The 25,607-nt window shown below is 43.2% G+C and overlaps 1 protein-coding gene across 7 annotated transcripts in view; it reads right to left on the bottom strand.

Annotated features, from left to right (window-relative positions):
- Positions 1–22,812, bottom strand: part of PLEKHA1 (pleckstrin homology domain containing A1) — a 77,693-nt gene extending 54,881 nt beyond the window's left edge. For 4 of the 7 annotated variants that reach the window (XM_038757644.1, XM_038757645.1, XM_038757641.1 and 1 more), the window contains exon 1: positions 22,676–22,811. The gene's annotated coding sequence lies outside the window, so the exon portion shown is untranslated. Of the gene's footprint in view, positions 1–3,048; positions 3,286–22,675 lie in introns of all 7 variants that reach the window. The other 3 variants (XM_038757646.1, XM_038757643.1, XM_038757642.1) reach the window with 2 other exon arrangements.
- Positions 22,813–25,607: the final 2,795 nt, after the last annotated feature.

Raw genomic sequence — 25,607 nt, 5'->3', positions numbered from 1 at the left:
ATTGCAAAGTGATTGTAGTATGATGGCACCGTTCCACAGGTTACTTGAGCAACAATTCAGAGACGGCTTTCAACTCTCTGGAGCAAACTGAAACCTTAGTTCTAGCATAAGGTTTGCTATGGCTAGGCACTGCAGCAATAATAATAGTGGTGGTGATGGTATTTAAGAGGTTTTTTTTGTTCTAAGCACTGGGGTGGATAGAAGACAATCAGGCCCAATAGTCCCTGGGGCTCACAGTCTAAGGGGGGGCAAAACAACAGGAATTTAATCTGCATTTTTCCAGCTAAGGAAACTGAGGCAGAGAAAAGTTGCCCACGGTCATATGACAGACAAGTGGCAGAATTGGGATTCAAGTGCTAAGTACAGTGCTCTGCACACAGTAAGCACTCAATAAATATGACTGAATGAATGAATAAACGAACCCAGGTCTCCTGACCCCCAGGCCTGTGCTCTTTTAGACTGTGAGCCCACTGTTGGGTAGGGACTGTCTCTACATGCTGCCAACTTGTACTTTCCAAGCGCTTAGTACAGTGCTCTGCACACAGTAAGCGCTCAATAAATACGATGGATTGATTGTTGATTTCCAGGAAGCCAAGTTGCTTCTCCTGTTTTCTTCAGGCTAATGGTTAAACTTCAGAAATCAGTTTCGGGGGATCGGGGAGGGGAGGGTTTTTTTGAGAAATGGCTTATAATCATTTGCATATCTTCTCACACGTTCCAGAACCTGGCCTTCAACCCCTAGCACCTCCTGAAATGTCAGACGTACAGTCAAGCTAATTTGATGACTACTTTGCGCATTTTCCAGTACAGCAGCCCAGCCCACACACTTCACTCCTGTAGCAGCTCAATGTACCTCAACCTCATCTACTCTACCGCTGAATTCATTCATTCAGTCGTATTTATTGAGCGCTTACTGTGTGCAGAGCTCTGTACTAAGCGCTTGGGAAATACAAGTTGGCAACATATAGAGACGGTCCCTACCCAACAGCGGGCTCAGAGTCTGAATCTTTTGCCACATCCTCCCTCTGCCCTGGAACTCTCTGCCCCTCCATACTTTCCAGACCACCACTCTTCCCACCATCACAGCCTTATTGAGGTCACATCTGCTCCAAGAGGCCTTCCTCAATTAAGCTCTCTCTTCCCTGTCTCCCTCTCCCGTCTGCGTCATCCATGCACGTGGATCTGTACTAATAACAATAATTGCGGTATTTGTTAAGCACATACTATTTTCCAGGCACTAAGTGCTGAGACGGAAACAAGCAAATCGGGTTGGACACAGTCCCTGTTCCATGTGGGGCCCACAGACTCAATTCCCATTCTAGAGATGCGGTAACTGAGACATAGAGAAATGAAGGGACTTGCCCAAGGTCACACAGCAGACAAGTGGTAGAGTCTGGATTAGAACCAAGACCCTCTAACTCCCAGGTCCAAGCTTTAACCGCTCTGCCATGCTGCTTTTCATTTAAGTACCTGATAGTCACCCAACAACATTTTTGTACATTTGCAATTCATTTTGTCTGTCCTTCATTCAATCGTATTTACTGAGCGCTTACTGTGCGCAGAGCACTGCACTAAGTTCTCCCCTCTAAAACTGTAAACTCATTTTTTTAATGGCTTTTAAGGGCTTACTATGTGCCAATCACTGTTCTAAGCACTGGGGTAGATACAAGCTAATCAGGTTGACACAGTCCGTGTTCCAGATGGGGGCTCAGACTTAATCCCCCTTTTACAGATGAAACAACTGAGGCACAGAGAAGTGAAATGACTTGCCCAAGGTCCCACAGCTTCCATGTGACAGAGCCAGGATTAGGACTCTCCCCGCTAAACTGTAAACTCATTGTGGGACGGGACCATGTCTACCAACTCGGTTCTACTGCAGTCACACAAGCCCTTAGTACAGCGTTCTGCACACAGGAGGTGCTCAATAAATACCACTGATGGTGATGATGACCACTTACTCCCAGGCCTGAGCTCTTTCCACTAGACCACTCTGCTCCTCCACAGTGTGGGCAGGGAACGTTTCTACCAACTCTGTTATACTGTACTCTCCCAAGCACTTAGTACAGTGCTTTATGTATAGTAAGCACTCAATACCACTGGTTGATTGATAGCACATTTAAAGCAAGCAATCACATTTACTGAGCTCTTACTATGTACAGAGCACTGTACTAAGCACTTGGGAGACTACAACAGAATTAGCAGACACGTTCCCTGTCCATGAACAACTTACAGTCTAGAGGGATATGCTCCACATGGGATATGGACTGTGTCCATCCTGATTATCCTGCATCTGATCCAGAACTTAAAACAGTGCCTGGCACTTAGTAAGTGCTTATCAAATACAATTTAAAAAAAAAGACAGGGAGGTGTACCACTGGTTTCCCTAGGGCAGGGGCCCAGAACAACTGCCCTGATTGACCCTAAACTATTGACGGCCCTTGACCCTTCACATATAATGATCTTCAAAGGCTGGGGGATGCCCACTTTGTCCTACTTCTCTGAACCTCACTGGCCCTATAGAGGAAAGGAATCTGAGCCTGGCTGAAATCCAGAATTCTTTTTTGGCCCAACCCAACAAATGAGTGAGATAAGTTCAGAACCAGTGGACTACCTAAACCTATGTGGGTGTCTACCAAAAACACAGGCAACACTTAGGCTCGCAAGAAAAAAATTGGGGTCAAGGTTTCTTTATAAATGCCACAGATAAAGTAGAAGCAGGCACTCATCCTCTCCTAAAGCTTCTCCTGACCCCACATCAGAAACCAAGGGGAACCTAACAGAAGCTAACCCCCAGACAGTTTCTGGTATGTCCTTGGAAAAGAAAAGTTAGCTGTAACTTGTCAAATATTAAAAGTAAACTAGGAAAAAAGTGGCAGGTAGAACTGCTCAATACAATATCAAGATCTCTTAAGCTAAATCTTCGTATCTGGGAAGAATTTGTTCACATCCTTCTATGAATAATCAATGCCGGACTAATTTTTCCTGATTGAGATACAAAAATTCAAAATACACAGAAAATAGAGAGCGAAAAAGGAATAAAAAACTCACCTTTGTATCTATCGTATAGCTGTTCTAACTTCTTTCTGTCCAGTGATCCTTTAACACTCCCTCAAATATAAAGCTCAGGATTTTGAAAAAAACTGTCTGTGGCAACATCTAACATCTCAGTCATTCTGAGAAAGACAACGCGCTGCGGTCTTTTCACTGGACTCTGTGAAGATCATAAATTGACGAATTTTATCCTTCTGCGAAGACTTCAACTTGTTCATGTTGAGGAGTCTAGACCTATTACACAATGCAATTTTACCCTTTTACTGATGGGGAAGGGTTAGATAAGGTACCCTCAACTCTGACACAGTAGCTATAACATTGTGGTGTGACTGGAGGATGTCTTACACCCAAACTTGTTTAGTAGTATCCACTGTCCAGCCCCAATGATGGTGTCAAATGGCTGTTTAAGGGCTAGGGACACTGTATAATAATAATAACGATGGCATTTATTAAGCGCTTACTATGTGCAAAGCACTGTTCTAAGCGCTGTGGGGGGTACAAGGTAATCAGGTTGTTCCACGGAGGGGCTCACAGGCTTCATCCCCATTTTGCAGATGAGGGAACTGAGGCCCGGAGAAATGAAGTGACTTGCCCAAAGTCACACAGCTGACAATTGGCAGAGTCTGGATTTGAACCCATGACCTCTGACTCCAAAGCCCGTGCTCTTTTCCACTGAGCCACGCTGCTTCTCTGTATGCTGTTCCTGAATTTATCCTGACTCCAAAGTGAAGCAAAGATCAAGTCTATGAGGCCATTTTGTGGCCTACAGCCATATTCTGATTCAGGGAGCACATGTTAAACAATACTCTTTATTAAAGGAAGAACTCTCACTAGAAGAAGCCTTGTCCTAGCCATCATCATCATCATCATCAATCGTATTTATTGAGCGCTTACTATGTGCAGAGCACTGTACTAAGCGCTGGGGAAGTACAAATTGGCAACATATAGAGACAGTCCCTACCCAACAGTGGGCTCACAGTCTAAAAGGGGGAGACAGAGAACAAAACCAAACATACTAACAAAATAAAATAAATAGAATAGATATGTACAAATAAAATAGAGTAAAAAAAATATGTACAAACATATATACATATATACAGGTGCTGTGGGGAAGGGAAGGAGGTAAGGTTGGGGGGATGGAGAGGGGGACGAGGTGGAGAGGAAGGAAGGGGCTCAGTCTGGGAAGGCCTCCTGGAGGAGGTGAGCTCTCAGCAGGGCCTTGAAGGGAAGAAGAGAGCTAGCTTGGCGGATGTGGGGAGGGAGGGCATTCCAGGCCAGGGGGATGACGTGGGCCGGGGGTCGATGGCGGGACAGGCGAGAGCGAGGTACGGTGAGGAGATCAGCGGTGGAGGAGCGGAGGGTGCAGACTGGGCTGTAGAAGGAGAGAAGGGAGGTGAGGTAGGAGGGGGCAAGGTGATGGACAGCCTTGAAGCCCAGGGTGAGGAGTTTCTGCCTGATGCGCAGATTGATTGGTAGCCACTGGAGATTTTTGAGGAGGGGAGTGATATGCCCAGAGCGTTTCTGGACAAAGATAATCCGGGCAGCAGCATGAAGTATGGATTGGAGTGGAGAGAGACACGAGGATGGGAGATCAGAGAGAAGGCTGATGCAGTAGTCCAGAAGGGATAGGATGAGAGCTTGAATGAGCAGGGTAGCGGTTGGGATGGAGAGGAAAGGGTGGATCTTGGCAATGTTGCGGAGCTGAGACCGGCAGGTTTTGGTCACGGCTTGGATGTGAGGGGTGAATGAGAAAGCGGAGTCGAGGATGACACCAAGGTTGCGGGCTTGTGAGACAGGAAGGATGGTAGTGCTGCCAACAGAGATGGGAAAGTCAGGGAGAGGGCAAGGCTTGTGAGGGAAGACAAGGAGTTCAGTCTTCGACATGTTGAGTTTTAGGTGGCGGGCAGACATCCAAATGGAGATGTCCTGAAGGCAGGAGGAGATGCGAGCCTGGAGGGAGGGGGAGAGAGCAGGGGCAGAGATGTAGATCTGGGTGTCATCAGCGTAGAAAGAGTGGAAAGAGGCTACGGCCTGGGAGTCAGAGGACCTGGTTTTAATCCCGGCTCTGCCAACGGCTTGCCGAGTGGCACTGGGAAAGTCACTTTGCTTCTCTGTGCCTCAGTTTCCTCAACTGTAAAATGGAGATTAAATACCCATTCTCCTTCCAACTTAAGACTGTGAGCCTCATGTTGGACAGGGACTGTGCTCTACCTTCACCCACTCACCAACTTCGGATACATGCTCAATCTCATCCTCTCTAGTCACTGTACAATCTGAATCCTCACCAATCAATCAATCAATCGTATTTATTGAGCGCTTACTGTGTGCAGAGCACTGTACTAAGCGCTTGGGAAGTGCAAGTTGGCAACATATAGAGACAGTCCCTACCAATTGTGAAATCTCTCAATCTGACCATAACCTGCCTTCTCTCCCATACACTCAATCCCTGCAAATCTGTCCTGTTCCCCTACAGGGACCTCCGATCTTTTGATCCCCTCCAACTTTCTCAAGTCATCATGCCCCATTTAATAATAATTAGGGTATTTGTTAAGCGCTTACTATGTGCCAGGCACTGTACTACAAGCAAATCGGGTTGGCTACAGTGCCTGTCCCATGTGGGGCTCCTAGCCTTAGTTGCCATTTTACAGAGGAGGTAACTGAGGAACAGAGAAGTAAAGAGACTTACCCAAGGTCACACAGCAGATGAATGGCGGAGCCAGGATTAGAACCCATGACCTTCTGATTCCCAGGTCCGTGCTCTATCCACCACGCCATGCTGCTGCCCATTTGGTCTCCATACCCAAACTACCTTCTGTTAACACACAAATTGACACCTTCAACACTGCCCTCTCCACTGAACTCAACTCCCTCGCTCCCCTGCCCCTCTGCAGATCTCATACCACTAACCCACAACCCTGCATAATGCCCACAGTTTGCTTCCTCCACTCCTGTGCTCAAGTTGCAAAGCGTGGCTGGCTGAAAACCAGGCACCTGGCTCACCTCATCCATTTCAAATTCATTCTCACGTGCTTTAATTATTCCTTCTCCTCTGCCTGACGACAACACTTGTACATCCTTAGTGAGTCCCATATCCACTGCCCAGTCCAGCTGTTTCAGAGTTTTAACTCCTTACTCAAATCTCCATCTCCTGCCCCAAACATCTCTTTCCCCTAATGACCTGGCACTGTACTGATAAAATTGAAATCAGGCGTGTTCTCCCTGAAATTCCCCATTCATCTCTAGTCCCATCCTCCTCTTTGCCCTCTTCAACTCTCCCATCTTTTCCAGTAGTATCTCAAGAGAAAACCTCTCACCTCCTCTCAAAATCTATCTCCTCCACCTGTTCGCCTAACACCATCTCTTCACACCTTAACAAGACACGAGAGCCATCTTTAACTGTTCACTTGCCAATAGCTTCTTCCTTACTGCTTTCAAACATGCTTATGTCTCTCTTTTAACGCTCCCTCCAGTTATCACCCCATCTCCTTCCTACAATTCCTTTCCAAACTCTTGAGCGAGTTGCCTACTCCAGCAGCCTCCACTTCCTCTTCCAATTCTCTCCTTCATGCCCTCCAATCTGGCTTCCACCTTTCACTCCACTGAAACTACCCTCTCAGAAGTCACTAATGATATCCTTCTTGCCAAATCCAACGGCCTCTACTCCATCCTAATCCTCCTCAATTTCTTCGGCTGCCTCCAACACTGTGGACCAACCCCTTCTCCTTGAAGCATTATCCAACCTTGGCTTCACTGCCACTGTCCTCTAGTGGTTCTCCTCCTACCTCTCTGACCGCTCCTTCTCAATCTCTTTTGCAGGCTCCTCTCTGCCTCCCAGACTCTAACAGTGGGAGTCCCTCAAGGCCCCCCTTTGGATCCTCTTTTATTCTCCATCTACACTCACCCCCTTGGAAAACTCAGTCAATCCCATGGCTTCAGCTACTATTTCTACGCAGGTGATTTCCAAATCTACCTCTCCAGCCCTGTCCTCTCTCCTTCTCTGCAGTTTCACATTTCCTCCTTCCTGCCTTCAGGACATCTCTACCAGATGTCCCACTGACACCTCAAAGTAAACATATCCACAGCAGAACTCCTCCTCTTTCTACCTAAACTGTCCTCCCCATCTTTCCCAACACTTTAAGGACCATCACTATCCTCCCTTTTCCATAAGCCCCTAAGTTTGCCGTTATCCTCGACTCATCTCTCACATTCAACCCACATATTCAATCTATTATCAAATCCTGTTGGCTCTACCTTCACATCGTGACAGTCTACTCTTTCCATCCAAATTGGATGCTGATCCAACCACTTCCATCCTGCCTGGACTTCTGCAGCAGCCTCTTTGCTGACCTCCCTATTTCTTGTCACCTCCAACTCCAGTGCATACTTCAGTGGATTGTTTTTCTAAAAAAAAAAAAACCCATTCAGTCCACATCTCCCCACTCTTTAAGAATCTCCAGTGGTTGCCCATCCACCTCTGTATCAAACAAAAACTCCTCGCCAGGAGTCTCAGTCAGCTTGCCCCCTCACACCTTACCTTGCTGATTTCCTTCTACAATCCAGTCTGCACATTTTGCTCCCCTAGTGCCAGGTTGTTTGCTGTGCCTAGATCTCATCTATCTCACTTTCGAACTCTTGCCTCAGTCCTCCCTTCTCTCTAAAATATGACAGTCCACCATTCTCCACACCTTTAAAGCCTTATTAAAATCACATCTGCTCCAAGAGACCTTCCCCAATTAACCCCTCTTTTCCCCTACTCCCTTTCCCTTTTTAACTTGGATCTGTGCCCTTTTAACACTTGGCATTCACCCCATCCTCAGCCCCACAGCACCTGTGTACATATCTGTATATGCCTTCATGTCTAATCCTGATTTGCCCATTCAATCTCTATGCTCTTTCCAACCATATTGACCTTTATCCCTCTTTTCTCCTTGCCACCTCAAGATGTCAGAATCTTTAGCTTTGTGGGGATGAAAATCAGAAGCAGCACTTTGGGAGCCTGGAAATAGCAGAACAGTTAAGTCTTTATTCTGCAGTCATTTTTCCAAAAAAAGGACCTAATAAGTTTGAGCCATTGTTCAGACTTCATTTGCACCCTCTTCAATTGACCTGGCTCCACTCCCAGGTTCAAGCTGCCACACTAACATCTGACAAATGGATGGGTTGATGGCTAAACCTTGGCCTACGAGAACAAGAGGAGGATCTGAAGCAAGGTCCCTAATGGGCAGTTAAAACTATGTCCCAGTTTAAAATTATGAAGCCATATTGTTCATGCACAACGAATGCTCAGCACCACTGCAATTTTAGCCCTGAAAATTCTAATTCAAAATGTATTACTGCCAACCACTTTTGAAACCAGTGTAAAGCAAAGGTTAAGGAGCGGTTAATTGATCTCTTCACTCACCAGACTCCAACCCAAAGTCCTAAACCCCACCTGCAGGCAAGGTTGAGCCAAGCTCAGATTCCGCTTGGATCCCAGTGGCATGATTTCCATCATAGCTACTTCAGTTTCCTGAGGCCTAAGCCGGAGCTACAACAGAGAACGTGGCAAAAGATGGCTAGCAAGTACTGGCTTTTGATTTTAATTCTTGATGTCGGGAGAGTGGAGAAACAAAATGGGGACATAAGTAGAATAACAACATCCAATCCCTCTTTTCCCTCTCCCAGTCTATCCCTGCTATGCTCCTTTCTCAGTTTCTGTGTCAACGTGAATTCTGGCTCCTCAACCCCTGCCCAATGCTTCAACCAATCAAATCAAATCAATGGTGTTTACTTAGCGCTTACTATGTGCAGAGCACTGTACTAAGCGCTTGGGAGAATTCAATACAACAGAGTTGGTAGACACGTTCCCTGGTTGCAAAGAGCAAGGAATGGAGAGTGAGCCAAAACTGAACAGCAGAGTTCAGGAAACGGTGAACCAAAGGATTACCAGATCCCAGAGCAAGATCCCTGATTTCCTGATCCTCCTCAAGACTTACCCAACAGTTGACAATACCGCATTCTCCCTGTTTCACAAGCCTGCATTCATTCAATTGTATTTATTGAGCGCTTACTGTGTGCAGAGCACTGTACTAAGCACTGCAACCTTGACTGTTTTCCCTCTTTGAGCCCACTTATTCAGTCAGGCACCAAATCCTGTTAATACTATCTTTACAGCACCTTCAGAACTCTCCCTTTCCACTCCATCCAAGCTGACATCACTCTGGTCCAAGCACTTGTCAATTCCCACGAACAAAAACTGCATCAGCCTTCTCACTGATTTCCCTGCCTCCAGCCTCTCCTCTCTCCGGTCCACACGTCACTTTTCTGGCCCTATCACTTTCCGAAAAACATTGTTCTGAACATGTCTTCCCACTCCTCAAAAAACTCAGATGGTGGCTCATGGAACAAAGTGTCAGGGCTTGACTGAAGACCTTTTCGTTCATTCATTCGAACATATTTATTGAGTGCTTACTGTGTGCAGAGCACTATACTAACCACTTGGGCAAGTACAATATGATAAACAGTGACATTCCCTGCCCAAATCAAGCTTACAGTCTGGCGGGGTCGGGGGGAGAGACATCAATACAAATTAATAAAATTACAGATAAGTGCTGCGGGGCTGGGAGCGGGAAAGAGCAAAGGGAGCAAGTCGGGGCAATGAGCAGGGAGTGGGAGATGAGGAAAAGTGGGGCTTAGTCTGGAAAGGCCTCTTGGAGGAGATGTGCCTTCAATAAGGCTTTGAAGAGGGGGAGAGTAATCGTCTGTTGGATTTGAGAAGGGAGGGCACTCCTGGTCAGCGGCAGGACCTGGGATAGGGGTTGGCGGCGAGACAAGTGAGACTGAGGCACAGTGAGAAGGTTAGCACCAGAGGAGCGAAGTATGTGGGCTGGGTTGTACAAGGAGAGAAGCGAGGTGAAGTAGGAGGGGTCAAGGTGTTGGAGTGTTTGAAAGCCAATAGTGAGGAGTTTTTGTTCGATACAGAGGTGGATGGGCAACAACTACGAGTTTTTTGAGGAGGGCGGGGTGACATGTCCTGAACATTTTTATAGAAAAATGACCTGGACAGCAGAGGGAAGTATGGGGCTAAAACGGGGAGAGACAGGAGGCTAGGAGATCAGCAAGGAGGCTGGTGCAGTAATCCAGGTGGGATAGGATGAATGACTGTATTAACTTGGTAGAAGTATGAATGGAAAGGAAAGGGTGGATTTTGGCGATGTTGTAAACGTAGGACCGACAGGTTTTGGTGATGGATTGAATATGAGGGTTCAATGACAGAGAGGAGTTAAGAATAACACCAAGGTTACAGGCTTGTGAGTCGGGAAGGATGGTGATGCCATCTACAGTGATGGGAAGTCAGGGTTTAGGTGGGAAGATAAGGAGCTCTGTTTCGGACATGTTAAGTTTGAGGTGACAGGAGGACATCCAAGTAGGTACGTCTTGAAGGCAGGAGGAGATGCAAGAATGGAGCGAAAGAGAGAGATCAGGACTGGAGATGTAGATTTGGGTATTATCTGCCTAGAGATGGTAGTTGAAGCCATGAGAGCGAATGAGTTCTCCTAAAGAGTGGCTGTAAACAGAGAATAGAAGGGGATCCAGAACTGAACCTTCAGTGACTCCCACAGTTAGGGGGCGGGAGCAGAAGCCCGCGAAGGAGACTGAGAATGAATGGCCAGAGGGATAAGACGAGAACCAGAAGAGAACAGAGCCAGTGAAGCCAAGGTTGGATAATGTTTCCAGAAGAAGGGGGTGGTCCATGGTACCCAAAGCAGCTGAGAGGTCGAGAAGGATTAGGAAGAAGTAGAGGCCACTGGATTTGGCAAGAAGGAGATCATTGGTGACCTTTAAGATGGCGGTTTCTGTGGAGTGAAGGGGATGAAAGCCAGATTGAAGGGGGTCAAGGAAAGAATTGGAAGAGAGGAAATTGAGACAACGGGTGGAGACAACTCACTCAAGCAGTTTGGAGAGGAATGTTAGGAAGGAGATGGGGCGATAACTGGAGGAAGCCATGGGGTCGAGGGAGGGTTTTTTAGGATAGGGGAGACGTGGGCATGTTTGAAAGCAGTGGGGAAGAAGCCATTGGAGGGCGAATGGTTGAAGATGGCTGTTAGGGAGAGAAGAAGAGAAGGGGTGAGAGTTTCGATAAGATGGGAAAGAATGGGATCCACTGTGCACATGGAGGGAGTGGCTTTTGAGAGGAAGAGGAGACTTCCTCTTGAGATACGGCAGGGAAAGATGGGAGAGTTGAAGAGGGGGCCGGAAGGGGGAGGGACGATTTTACGTGGTGCTGGTATTCACTCATTCATTCAATCATATTTATTAAGTGCTTACTGTGTGCAGAGCACTGTACTAAGTGTTTGGGAAGTACAAGTTGGCAACATATAGAGACGGTCCCTATGGTGTCAAGACCTGGTTGGGTGCCTTAAAGCCAACAGTCAGGAGTTTCTGCTTGACGGAAGAGAAAGAAGCAACAGTCAGCTCTTGTGGCCCCGCTTAACCTCACTCCTTTCCCACTACAGCCCAGCACAAATTTAACTCCCCAAATGCCAACCTATTCACTGTACTGTACTAAGTGCTTGTTGGGAGAGTACCATAGAATTAGAAGACACAATCTTTACCCTCGAGGATTTTACAATCTAGGAGGAAGACAGACATTAAAATAAACTACAGAGAAGGGGAAACAACTGGTGGTGTTTGAAGAAACACACCACAGCACAGAAAGGCCAAAGTGACAGTTGGAAGATAGAAGGTGGGGAAATGAGAGATTAACTGAGGAAGGCTTCAAGGAGGAGATGTGATTTTCGTAGGGCTTTGAAGATGGGGAGACCTGTGGTCTGTCAGATCTGTGAAGGGAGAGGGAGTGAACAAGGAGTTGACGACAGAAAAAATGAGACACAGATTAGTGCAAGAAGAACAAGGAGTGCAAGCTAGGGTTTACTGGGAGAAAGGAGCAGGAGAGGTCTTGGAGTGCTTAAAAGCCAATGGCCGAGAATTTCAGGTTGACAAAGAGAAATGGGCAATCATCGGAGGCTTTGAATTTGGGGTCAGCACAGTCTAAGGATGTCCAGAGTTCCCTATTTATGACTGTGAGGGATCCTCTTCATATTGTCCAGGCACATAGTAGGTAGTGCTGCCCAGGGCTGGGGGCAGGGATGCGGTGGCCCTGCAGCTGTCCTCTATCCAGTGCCCGGCACAGCTTTTAAAACTTCTGGCATGGCAGAGTGGAAAATGGTACAAGCGGGCTGGAAATTCCTGGCCAGGGAAATTAAGGAATGTTTGCCTGGTATTTCAGGCCTGTTTGGATACAGTGCACCCTGGTGTCATTAGAAAGATTTGTACGGATGTGCAAGGCACCAGAACAGGTGAGAATTAAATCAGAGATTCCTTAATGCAGGCTTCTCAATAATAATAATAATGGTACTTATTAACTGCTTACTATGTACCACACATTGTCCTAAGCACTGGGTGCAACCTCCAGGTTTTAGGAGAACTGGATGTAATATAATGATCTTTACGGGAATTTCACCGAGACAAAGGATTTTTAAATGACAAATATTTGGGCACTTAGTAAAATCAAGTCACTACATAAATGCATGAAGTTTTCATTTCATTTTGTAAAAAATACAATACAGGTTCATAATTTAGATAAAATAAACAAGTGTTCAAAATGATCTGGATAGTATTCACTGCTCTGCACACGACATATATGAAATACAGCCTCAAGTTCTAAATTTGTCAGGTTGCTTTTGTTCCTCTTATTCCTTAAAAACAGTCTTAAATTACCATATTAAAACTCTTTGATGGCAAATCCTAAACATTTTGTTGCAAAAAAAGCAGTAAAAAAAGATTTTCAAGCTACCACAAATTGTTTCTCTTTGAGGAAAATCACGATAATTCCCCTATATACTTCTGAATCTATTTCTAAAGTACACACCCTAATTTTCTACACACCCTAATTTTTAATAGCTCTTATCAGGGATGTAGCTGAAGCAGCTGTATTACGAAAATGCATTCTAAGATGTAATAGACGATACTACCTCAACAGGTAACAGGTGTGTTGTCACAGATAATGTGATACTGACTAAATAACCTTGGGTAAATCATAACATCGCAGTTTTGCAATAGAAATAAAATATGCATTAGGTTAGAAGTAACTGTCATGCAATACAATAAACAATACTCGACCAACAAGTTGTATAAGAAGTCACAGAATTGCTTTGCAAGAGATTAGCGTATGACAGAAAGGATATCACTGGCTGAAATTTCAGAGAATTGGGCTCTTTCCTTCATAAAAGACATTCTTTAAATATTCAGAGGTGGATTAGGGCCCCCAATTTGACATTTAATATGGTATATCCCTTTAATTCTACCTTAGGAGCAATGATTCAATATCAGATCAGGAGGAAAGTTACTATATGCAATCATTAGTATCACTCCTATTGTAAAAGAGGAACATATATGGGGGCCTTGCACACAAATACAACCTAAATTAAAGGGGGGAAAAAAGAGAAAAATCTACATTACACAATATTTCATTAGCACTTCAAATAGACCTCTTTTAACAGTAATTTGATTTTCGTGTCCAAAACACATTTCAACCCAAAGTGATCTTTCAAGGCAAAATATAATATAAAATACTAAAAATTGGCCGGTAATTTATGGTCTTAATTCAAAACACCTAGCTAAACAGAAAAAAAAAAGGTTTCCAGAGGTAAGCTTCACATTAAAAATAAGCGTACAAGGTAAAAGAGATGTGTTTAACTCCTAAAAAAAAAATCACAAATTCTTATATTTACAGGGCAAAGAATTTTCAGGGGCAACAGTTTTTAAAAGGTTCCTTCTAAAAGTACAAATTCCTACTGCCTTGACTAGCATTAACAGGAAGATCTTATTTTCAAGAGAAATGTATTCCATTCACATTTATACACACAACCAAAAATAATGAGGCATTCATTCATTCCATCATATTTATTGAGCGCTTACTGTGTGCAGAGCACCGTACTAAGCGCTTGGGAAGTACAAGTCGGCAACATATAGAGATGGTCCCTACCTATAGCAGTGCTAAGTCTATCAAAGATTTTCAGGCAAGTAGTATTTCAATAGTCTGAAAGCCAAATTTCTGATTCTTTTATTATGCATGGCTCATCTTCAAATAACGTGACTCTAAATGGGGTCAAAAATCTAAAAAAAATTAAATTTGAACAATTTCAGTTATTCATTTTGTGTGATACAAGTCAAAGAGGTTGCTCTGGATCCTATCATTCCTTAAAAAGTAAGTATTCTTATATTCCCATATTAAAAACTTTTGTTTGATAAATTACAAACATTGCCTAGGAAACTGAGTTGGAAATGGCCAAAAAAAATTGAGTACTGGTATTAGATAATGCATTTTAATTATGATACTCAAATGTTTATTAATTTAAGCATCTGCATTACTAGGACAGGTACAAGCTATTATCTGAAATCAAATGGTGCTGTGATGACACTTATCAGTAAATAAGAAGTAGTGTGGCCTAGTGGAAAGAGCATGGGCCTGGGACTCAAAAGACCTGGGTTTTAACCTTGTCTCCATCACTCGTCTGTTGTGTGACCTTGGGTAAGTCACTTCACTTCTCTGTGCCTGCTATTTTATCTGTAAAATGGGGACTAAGACTGTGACTTCCATGTGGGAAATGGACTGTGTCCAACCTATCTTACCTCAGCGCTTAGTAGAAGGCCTGGTACAGAGTAAACATTAAACAAATGTCATTTAAAATATTGGTACCATAAGGTTAAAGGTTAAAAAGGTCCAATAGTGACAATGAAATACTACCTGCCACCTAATCTAGATGCTAAGATGACTATCTTTATCTAGTACCACACTATTCATTTGGAAAATTTTCTGTATTCTTTCCAGAGACCACTTATCTTTCTCATACCAACAATGATACAAGACATTTAAATTAGATCTACAGAGCTATTATGGCAATGCTATTAAAGGTCTGGAGATCAGAAGTACCTGAGTTCTAATCCCGGCTCCGCCTCCTGTCTGCCCTGTGACCTTGGGCAAGTCACTTTACTATGTCTCAGTTACCTCATCTGGAAAATGGGGTTTAGGACTGCGAGCCCCACGCGGGACATGGACCATGTCCATTCTGATTAGCCTGCATCTACCCCATCGCTTAGAACAGTGTCTGGCACCTAGTAAATGTAAGTACTGCCAAGATGTGCTCCTCCCATCCCCCCAAAAAAAACCACCAAAAAAAATTTAGCCTCAAAGCTATTTTCATTATAAAGATCACATTTATTATTATTATTATTGTATTTGTTAAATGCTTTGTGTCAAGCACTGTTCTAAACACTGGGATAGGTTCAAGTTAATCAGGTCAGATACAGTACCACCCAAGCGCTTAGTACAGTACTCTGCACACAGTAAGCAGTCAATAAATACCACTGACCGAAACAGGAGTTGAATCCCTATTTAAAAAATGAGGAAATTGAGGCCAGAGAAGCTGTGACTTGCCTTAAGTCACCCAACAGTAACTTGGCAGGAGAATTAGAACTCAAGTCCTCTGAATCCCAAGCCCATACTCCATCCATTAGGCTAGGTTGCGTCTATAATTTAATAGTACTTTGTCATTAAATAAATCATTTTCAAAGAAGAAAGCCAACTTGTGATACAGACTACTGCAGTTCTGAAATAATACAATTATTTTGGTGAATAAAGGCAAAGAAGTAGCATGGCCTGGTGAAAAGGGAATGCGTCTGGAAAGTCTGGGTCCTGTCCTTTGCCTGCTTTGTGCCCCTGGGCAAGTCACTTGCTTCAGTTTCCTCACTTGTAAAATGGGAATAAAATAGATCTTATACTTCCCAAGCGCTTAGTACAGTGCTCTGCACACAGTAAGCGCTCAGTAAATATGAATGAATGAATCTCCTCTCTTTTACTGTGAGCCCCATTGGGTGGAGGCCTGTGTCTGCTTCATTCAGCACAGTGCTTCGCACATAAGAGAGTGGCTTAGTGGAAAGAGCACGTGCTTGGAAGTCGGAGGTCATGGGTTCTAATTCCGGCTCTGCCACTTGTCAGCTGTGTGACTTTGGACAAACCACTTAACTTCTCTGTGCCTCAGTTACCTCATCTGTAAAGTGGGGATTAAGACTGTGAGGCTTACCTGGGTCAACCTTATAACCTCGTATCTCCCTCAGCGCTTACAACAGTGCTTGATACATAGTAAGTGCTTAACAAATACCATCATTATTTTAACATAAAATATCAGCATTTGCCCAATCGCTGAAATTTTAGTAACAGCTAGATGCCCTCATGCTCTTTAAAAAACCCCAACGATATTACATTACTGAAAAAACTTTTGCGGCATTTATTGTATTTTCAGCAATTGAGTATATATTGAGAACTTACTGTGTATACAGCACTAAGTTCTTAGAAAGGTACAATACAGAGGAGTAGGCATACAGTTTAAGGTATAGATAATCCCACCCCACAGGCGTTTACAAACTACTAAACTCGGAAAGAGAGACTTTTGCTACTGAACCTTTTCCTCCCAAGATACAATGCAAAAATTTGCAAGATTAAAATTAAAATGTAAAACCATTTTTAACTTCAATTGAAGCTAATACTGAGGTTTACTGAAATAATGTTTACTCAAGTTGCAAGGGTGATGTAAGACCCTGATTCCATGCCGTAAAGTAGGCTAAATTAGGCACCAAATAGTCTTAGACTCTGAAAAAAAAAAATTAAGCCAGTGTTTAGGGCTTTAAGATGACTGAGTTGACCTGATGATATTAAAGCAAGGATAGGTAGAAGTCAACTATATTTCAAAAATTTCTGCTTGAAATTACTTCTCTCACACTGCAGTGCACACACTGAAATTGCCTTAGGGCATAGGGCACCTGTTCTGTCGAAATTAATTCACTGAATTTAGATTTTTAAGTATTTAAATCCCACTGGGAATAAACCCACTGTCACAGAGGCAAAATAAAAAAGCAAAGTGATAGTGTGATGAGTAAAAAAGATTTTCCCTCCCTACTGACTAGAAGTTACTGCGAATGGATTCAACATGATTACTACAACCTTGAGAGAAAGACAATGTTAATTACTTTGAAGAAGACTGCCTACGGATTCTAAGATTTTACTAAACTATACAAATCTTCTGGTGGACCGCTGCTTGTTCATTTGAACGGAGAGTGTCAAACTAACACAACTCATTTTAAAGGTCACTTTCTTTGCAAAAAAACTCAACTTTCCTGAATATGGGTGCCAATCGAGGCAAAGAGCCACGGCAGGAATGACAGCCTCCAAAGTGACAGTCACTTGCAATGAAAGAAAAGGGGACGGAGGCGGGAGAGTGGGAGGTTAGAGAAAAAGTGAGGAAAGAAGAATCACCAAATTTCCCCCCCACCTAAGTACTCTTTCCTGTTGCAGCCCTCTTCGGAAACGAAATGAGTTTCGATTTTGAATTCTTGGACATTGGCTGGACATTTCCTTCTTGGTGACACTAAGCATCGCAACCCCGGTTCCTTCCTAATGAACAGAAGCAGTCCAACCACCAGGAAGGACCGGTTTCACATGTCCAACCTTTTTCCACCGAATCCCTGTTTCTTGGAGAAAAAAAAACCTCTCGACCCACTTAAGATGGCTCCGTGTGATACAAATCAAATGGATTTCCGACCAGCTTCCCGGTAAATCCAGTTCGGTTTCCTTTACAAGATCTTTTGCCTTTGAGTCGAGGGCATCTTTCTGAACTGACCATGGTGGGTGGGGGTAATCTTGTTTCCCAGGTATCTCTCTACAAAGTCTTTGCTGAAATGTTCGTTCCCCCAGTAAAAATAACGAAAATAATGATGGTGGTATTTGTTAAGCGCTTACTATGTGTCAAGCCCTGGTAGATCCAAGGTGAGCAGGTTGTCCCACTTGAGGCTCACAGTCTTCACCCCCATTTACAGATGAGGTCACTGAGGCATAGAGAAGTGACTTGCCCAAGGTCACCCAGCTGACAAGCGGCGGAGACGGAATTCGAACCCACGACCTCTGACTCATTCACTCAACCGTATCTATTGAGAGCTTACTGGGTGCAGAGCACTGTACTAGGCGCTGGGGAAGTACAATTTGGCAACAAAGAGAGGCAATCCCTGCCCCCAGCGGGCTCCCAGACAAGAAGGGGGAAGACAGATGGAAAAACAAGTCAACGGGGATCGGTACCATTGATACAAAAAAATAGAATTATAGATATAGATCTATATCTCTCTCTATATAAATCTACATATAGATTTGATTTATACTTGTATTTATACTTATTGATTCATACTTATGATAAGTTGATTTATACTTATATTTAAACTTCTACTTCCCAAGCGCTTAGTACAATGCTCTACACACAGCAAGCGCTCAATATGAATGAATGAATTTGAAAAGCAGCGTGGCTCAGTGGAAAGAACTCGGGCTTGGGAGTCGGAGGTCATGGGTTCAAATCCGGACCCCTCCACTTGTCAGCTGGGTGACTCTGGGCGAGTCACTTCACTTCTCTGGGCCTGTCATTTCACTTCTCTGGGCCTCAGTTCCCTCATCTGTAAAATGGGGATAATAATGATGGCATTTGTTAAGCGCTATGTGCAAAGCACTGTTCCAAGCGCTGGGTGAAGACTGTGAGCCCCCCCGTGGGACAACCGAATCACCTTGTATCCTCCCCAGCGATTTGAACAGTGCTTGGCACATAATAATAATAATAATAATGGCATTTATTAAGCGCTTACTATGTGCAAAGCACTGTTCTATGCGTTGGGGAGGGTACAAGGTGATAAGGCTGTCCCACGGGGGGCTCACAGTCTTCATCCCCATTTTACAGATGAGGAAACTGGGGCCCGGAGAAAGTTAAGTGACTTGCCCAAAGTCACACAGCTGACAAGTGGCAGAGCCGGGATTTGAACCCGTGACCTCTGACTCCAAAGCCCGGGCTCTTTCCACTGAGCCACGCTGCTTCTCCGCTTACATAGTGAGCGCTTAATGCTTAGAACAGTGCTTCCAGCACTTAGAACAGTGCTGTGCACATAGTAAGCACTTAACAAATACCATCATTATTATTATTACTATTATTATTAACACATGCCATCATTATTATCATTATTATCGAGACACATCATTGATAAGGAGAGAGTCCCAAGCCCAGGCTCTTTCGCACAGAGTAAGCGCTTAACAAATGCCATCATTACTATTATTATTATTAACAAATGCCATCATTATTATCGAGACACATCATTGACAAGGAGAGAGTCCCAAGCAGGGCTCTTTCACACACAGTAAGCACTTAAATGCCATCATCATTATTATTATTAACAAATGCCATCATTATTATCATTATTATAGAGACACATCATTGATAAGGACAGAGTCCCAAGCAGGGCTCTTTTGCACGTAGTAAGCACTTAAACACCATCATTATTATTATTATTAACAAATGCCATCATTATTATCATTATTATAGACACACATCATTGATGAGGAGAGAGTCCCAAGCCCGGGCTCTTTCGCACATAGTAAGCGCTTAACAAATGCCATCATCATTATTATTATTAACAAATGCCATCATTATTATCATTATTATCGAGACACATCACTGATAAGGAGAGAGTCCCAAGCAGGGCTCTTTTGCACAGAGTAAGCGCTTACCAAATACCATCATTATTATTATTATTATTAACAACAAATGCCATCATTATTATCATTATTCATTCATTCATTCAATCGTATTTATTGAGCGCTTACTGTGTGCAGAGCACTGTACTAAGCACTTGGGAAGTACAAGTTTGCAACATATAGAGATGGTCCCTACCCAACAGTGGGCTCACAGTCTAGAAGGGGGAGACAGACAACAAAACATATAAACCAGATAAAATAAATAGAATAAATATGTACAAGTAAAATAGAGTAATAAATATGTGCAAACATATATACAGGTGCTGTGAGGAGGGGAAGGAGGTAAGGCGGGGGGGGGGGGGATGGGGAGGGGTGCAGGGGGAGAGGAAGGACACACATCATTGATAAGGACAGAGTCCCAAGCAGAGCTCTTTCACACATAGTAAGCGCTTAACAAATGCCATCATTATTATTATTAACAAATACCATAATTATTATTATTAACAAATGCCATTGTTATTATTATTAACAAATGCCATTATTATTATTAACAAATGCCATTATTATTATTATTAACAAATGCCATCATTATTACAGAGGCACATCATTGATAAGGAGAGTCCCAAGCAGAGCTCTTTCGCACACAGTAAGCAGTTAACAAATGCCATCATTATTATTGTTAACAAATACCATCATTATTATTACTATTAACAAATGCCATTATTATTATTATTATTATTAACAAATGCCATCATTATTACAGAGGCACCTCATTGATAAGGGAGAGTCCCAAGCAGGGCTCTTTCGTACACAGTAAGCACCTAGCAAATGCCATCATTATTATTATTAACAAATACCATCATCATTATTATTATTAACAAATGCCATCATTATTACAGAGGCACATCATTGGTAAGGTGAGAGTCCCAAGGGGCTCTTTCGCACACAGTAATCGCTTAGCAAATGCCATCATTATTATTATTAACAAATACCATCATTATCATTATTATTAACAAATGTCATTATTATTATTAACAAATGCCATTATTATTATTATTAACAAATGCCATTATTATTAACAAATGCCATCATTATTACAGAGGCACATCATTGATAAGGAGAGAGTCCCAAGCAGAGCTCTTTCGCACACAGTAAGCGCTTAGCAAATGCCATCATTATTATTATTAACAAATACCATCATTATTATTATTATTAACAAATGCCATTATTATTAACAAATGCCATTATGATTATTATTAACAAATGCCATCATTATTATTATTAACAAATGCCATCATTATTACAGAGGCACATCATTGATAAGGAGAGAGTCCCAAGCAGAGCTCTTTCGCACACAGTAAGCGCTTAGCAAATGTCATCTTTATTATTATTAACAAATACCATCATTATTATTAGTATTAACAAATGCAATTATCATTATTAGTATTAACAAACACCATTATTATTATTATTATTAACAAATGCCATCATTATTATTATTAACAAATGCCATCATTATTACAGACACACATCACTGATAAGGAAAGAGTCCCAAGCAGGGCTCTTTCGCACGCAGTAAGCGCTTAGCAAATGCCATCATTATTATTATTAACAAATACCATCATTATTATTATTATTATTATTAACAAATGCCATTATTATTATTATTAACAAACGCTATTATTATTATTACTACTAACAAATGCCATCATTATTATTATGAACAAATGCCATCATCATTACAGAGGCACATCATTGATAAGGACAGAGTCCCAAGCAGGGCTCTTTCGCACGCAGTAAGCGCTTAGCAAATGCCATCATTATTATTATTAACAAATGCCATTATTATTATTATTAACAAATGCCATTATTATCATTATTAACAAATGCCATCATTATTACAAAGACACATCATTGATAAGGAGAGAGTCCCAACAGGGCTCTTTCGCACGCAGTAAGCGCTTAGCAAATGCCATCATTATTATTATTAACAAATACCATCATTATTATTATTAACAAATGCCATTATTATTATTATTATTATTAACAACAAATGCCATCATTATTACAGAGACACATCATTGATAAGGAGAGAGTCCCAAGCAGGGCTCTTTCGCACACAGTAAGAGCTTAACAAATGCCATCATAATTATTATTATTATATGCCATCATTATTATTATTAACAAACACCATCATTATGATTATTACTAACAAATGCCATCATTATTAGAGACACATCATTGATAAGGAGAGAGTCCCAAGCAGGGCTCTTTCGCACCCAGCAAGCGCTTAGCAAATGCCATCATTATTATTATTAACGAATGCCATCACTCTCAACAAATGCCATCATTACTATTATTATTAACAAGTGCCACTATTATTATCATTATTAACAAAAGCCATCATTATTATCATTATTAACAAATGCCCTCATTACTACAGGGACACATCACTGATAAGGACAGAGTCCCAAGCAGGGCTCTTTCCCCCCAGCAAGCGCTTAGCAAATGCCATCATCATTATTATTAACGAATGCCATCACTCTTAACAAACGCCATCATTACTATGATTATTAACAAGTGCCCCTATTATTATCATTATTAACAAAAGCCATCATTATTATCATTATTAACAAATGCCCTCATTACTACAGGGACACATCACTGATAAGGAGAGAGTCCCAAGCAGGGCTCTTTCGCCCCCAGCAAGCGCTTGGCAAATGCCATCATTATTATTATTAACGAATGCCATCATTACTATTATTATTAACAAATGCCACTATTATTATTATTATTAACAAATGCCACTATTATTATTATTATTATTAACAAATGCCATCATTATTATCCTTATTATAGAGACACATCATTGCTGAGGAGAGAGTCCCAAGCCCGGGCTCTTCCCACTGGGCCACGCTGCCGCCCCTGCGGACGACGGTTCCCGAAGATATTACTATTATTGTTATCGTTATTAATTATTATTATTATTAATAAGAATGACCAGGATATTGGTGGAGGTCTTACTGTGTTTCCGGGGGTCGATGAGTCGTGCGGGAGGTCGCTGGGCGAGCCACGCCTCAGGCCCCCGGAGGGCCAGCAGGACCCCCGGCCCGCCAGCCCCGTCCTCGCCTCGCCTCGCCCGGTTCGATCCGGTTCGATCCGGTTTGATCCGGTCCGATCCGGCAGCCCCAGCGCCCCCGTGCCCCGGCCTCCCTGAACTGAGCGCCGGGCCCCACCGCGCCTCCTCTGCGCAGGCGCAGCAGCCCGCCCCCTTCAAAACTACACATCCCGGCATGCACCTTACCCGCAACAGCCCGGAGCCCGGCGGCTTTGCATGCCGGGACTTGTAGTCTCCTCCCCCCCGCTGGGAGGGCGGGGCGGGAGGACGCTCCGAGGACCCGTGACGTCACCCGCCCCCGGCCCTCCAACGTTCGGTCTTATTTATTGAGCGCTTCCCGAGTGCGGAGCACTGTACTGAGCGCCTGAGTTGGCAACGTCTAGGGGCGGTCCCTGCCCGACAGTGGGCTCACAGGCTAGAAGGGGGAGACAGGCAACAAAACATATTAACAGAATAAAATAAATAGGTACAAGTACAATAAATAGAGTAATAAATATGTACAAACACGTTCATTCATTCAATCGCATTTATTGAGCGCTTACCGGGTGCGGAGCACTGTACTGAGCGCTTGGGAAGTCCGAGTTGGCAACATCTAGAGACGGGCCCTACCCAACAGCGGGCTCACAGGCTAGAAGGGGGAGACAGACAACAAAACATATTAACAAAATAAAATAAGTAAGTACAAGTAAAATAAATAGAGTAATAAATACGTACAAACATATTCATTCATTCATTTAACTGGATTTATGGAGCGCTTATTGGGTGCGGAGCACTGTACTAAGCGCTTGGGAAGTACAAGTTGGCAACGTATAGAGACGGTCCCTACCCAACAGTGGGCTCACAGTCTAGGAGGGGGAGACAGAGAACAAAACAAAACATATTAACAAACTAAAATAAATAGAATAAATATGTGCAAATAAAATAAAGTCATTCATTCATTCATTTATTGAGCGCTTACTGTGTGCAGAGCACTGTACTGAGCGCTTGGGAAGTACAAGATGGCAACATACAGAGACGGTCCCTACCCAACAGCGGGCTCACAGTATAGAAGAGGCAGACAGGCAACAAAACAAAACATATTAACAAAATAAAATAAATAGAATAAATAGGTACAAGTAAAATCAATAAATAGAGTAATAAATATGTACAAACATATTCATTCATTCATTCAATCGTATTTATTGAGCGCTTACTGGGTGCGGAGCACTGTACTGAGCACTCGGGAAGTACAAGTTGACAGCATATAGAGACGGTCCCTACCCAACAGCGGGCTCACAGTCTAGAAGGGGGAGCCAGACAACAAAACAAAGCATATTAACAAAATAAAATAAATAGAATAAATAGGTACAAGTACAATAAATAGAGTAATAAATATGTACAAACATATTCATTCATTCAATCGTATTTATTGAGCGCTTACTGGGTGCGGAGCACTGTACTGAGCGCTTGGGAAGTCCACGTTGGCAACATATAGAGACGGTCCCTACCCAACAGCAGGCTCACAGGCTAGAAGGGGGAGACAGACAACAAACCATATTAACAAAATAAATAGAATAAATAAATAGGTACAAGTAAAATCAATAAATAGAGTAATAAATATGTACAAACATGTATACATATGCACAGGTGCTGTGGGGAGGGGAAGGAGGTAAGGCGGGGGGATGGAGAAGGGGGGAAGGGGAGAGGAAGGAGGGAGGTTACAAGGTGATCAGGTTGTATTAAGCGCTTACAATGTGCAAAGCACTGTTCTAAGCGCTGGGGAGGTTACAAGGTGATCGGGTTGTATTAAGCGCTTACTATGTGTAAAGCACTGTTCTAAGCGCTGGGGAGGTTACAAGCTGATCAGGTTGCCCCACGGGGGGCTCACAGTCTTAATCCCCATTTTACAGATGAGGGAACTGAGGCACAGAGAAGTGAAGTGACTCGCCCAAAGTCACACAGCAGACAAGGGGCAGAGCCAGGATTTGAACCCGTGACCTCTGACTCCAAAGCCCATGCTCTTTCCACTGAGCCACGCTGCTTCTCTAAAGCATAAAGTGGAAAGAGCGCGGGTTTGGGAGTCAGGGGAAGTGGATTCTAATCCTGCCTCCGCCACTTCTCATTCATTCATTGAGAAGCAGCGTGGCTCAGTGGAAAGAGTCCGGGCTTTGGAGTCAGATGTCATGGGTTCGAGTGCCGACTCCACCAATTGTCAGCTGTGTGACTTTGGGCGAGTCACTTCACGTCTCTGGGCCTCAGTTCCCTCTTCTGGAAAATGGGGACTAAGACTGGGAGCCCTACGTGGGGCAACCTGATCACCTTGTATCCTCCCCAGCTCTTAGAGCAGTGCTTTGCACATAGTAAGCGCTTAATAATTGCCATCATCATCATTCATTCATCCATCCAGCTGTATTTATTGAGCGCTTACTGTCTGCAGAGCACTATACTAAGCGCTTGGAAAGTACAATTCGGCAATAAAGAGAGACAACCCCTGCCTACACCAGGCTTACAGTCTAGAAGGGGGGAGGCAGACATCAAAACAAGTAAACATGCTTGGGTATAAATAAATAAAATTATAGATATGTACATTTATAGTATACATATAAACTTCTCTGCTGGGTGACCTTGAGTAAGCCGTTCGCTTCAAGCGCTTAATACAGTGCTCTGCACACAGCAGGCGCTCAATAAATATGATTGAATGAACTTCTCTGTGCCTCAGTGACCTCATCTGTAAAAGGGGGATGAAGCCTGTGAGCCCCACATGGGACAACCCGATTACCTTGCATCTACCCCAGCGCTTGGCGCATAGTAAGCACTTAAAAACCATCAATCAATCAATCAATCGTATTTATTGAGCAC

The sequence above is a fragment of the Tachyglossus aculeatus genome, chromosome 16 (assembly GCF_015852505.1).
Source record: "Tachyglossus aculeatus isolate mTacAcu1 chromosome 16, mTacAcu1.pri, whole genome shotgun sequence".
Lineage (NCBI taxonomy): Eukaryota > Metazoa > Chordata > Mammalia > Monotremata > Tachyglossidae > Tachyglossus > Tachyglossus aculeatus.
The sequence above is the reverse complement of the archived record's forward strand: the minus strand, read 5'-3'. Positions and strand labels throughout refer to the sequence as shown.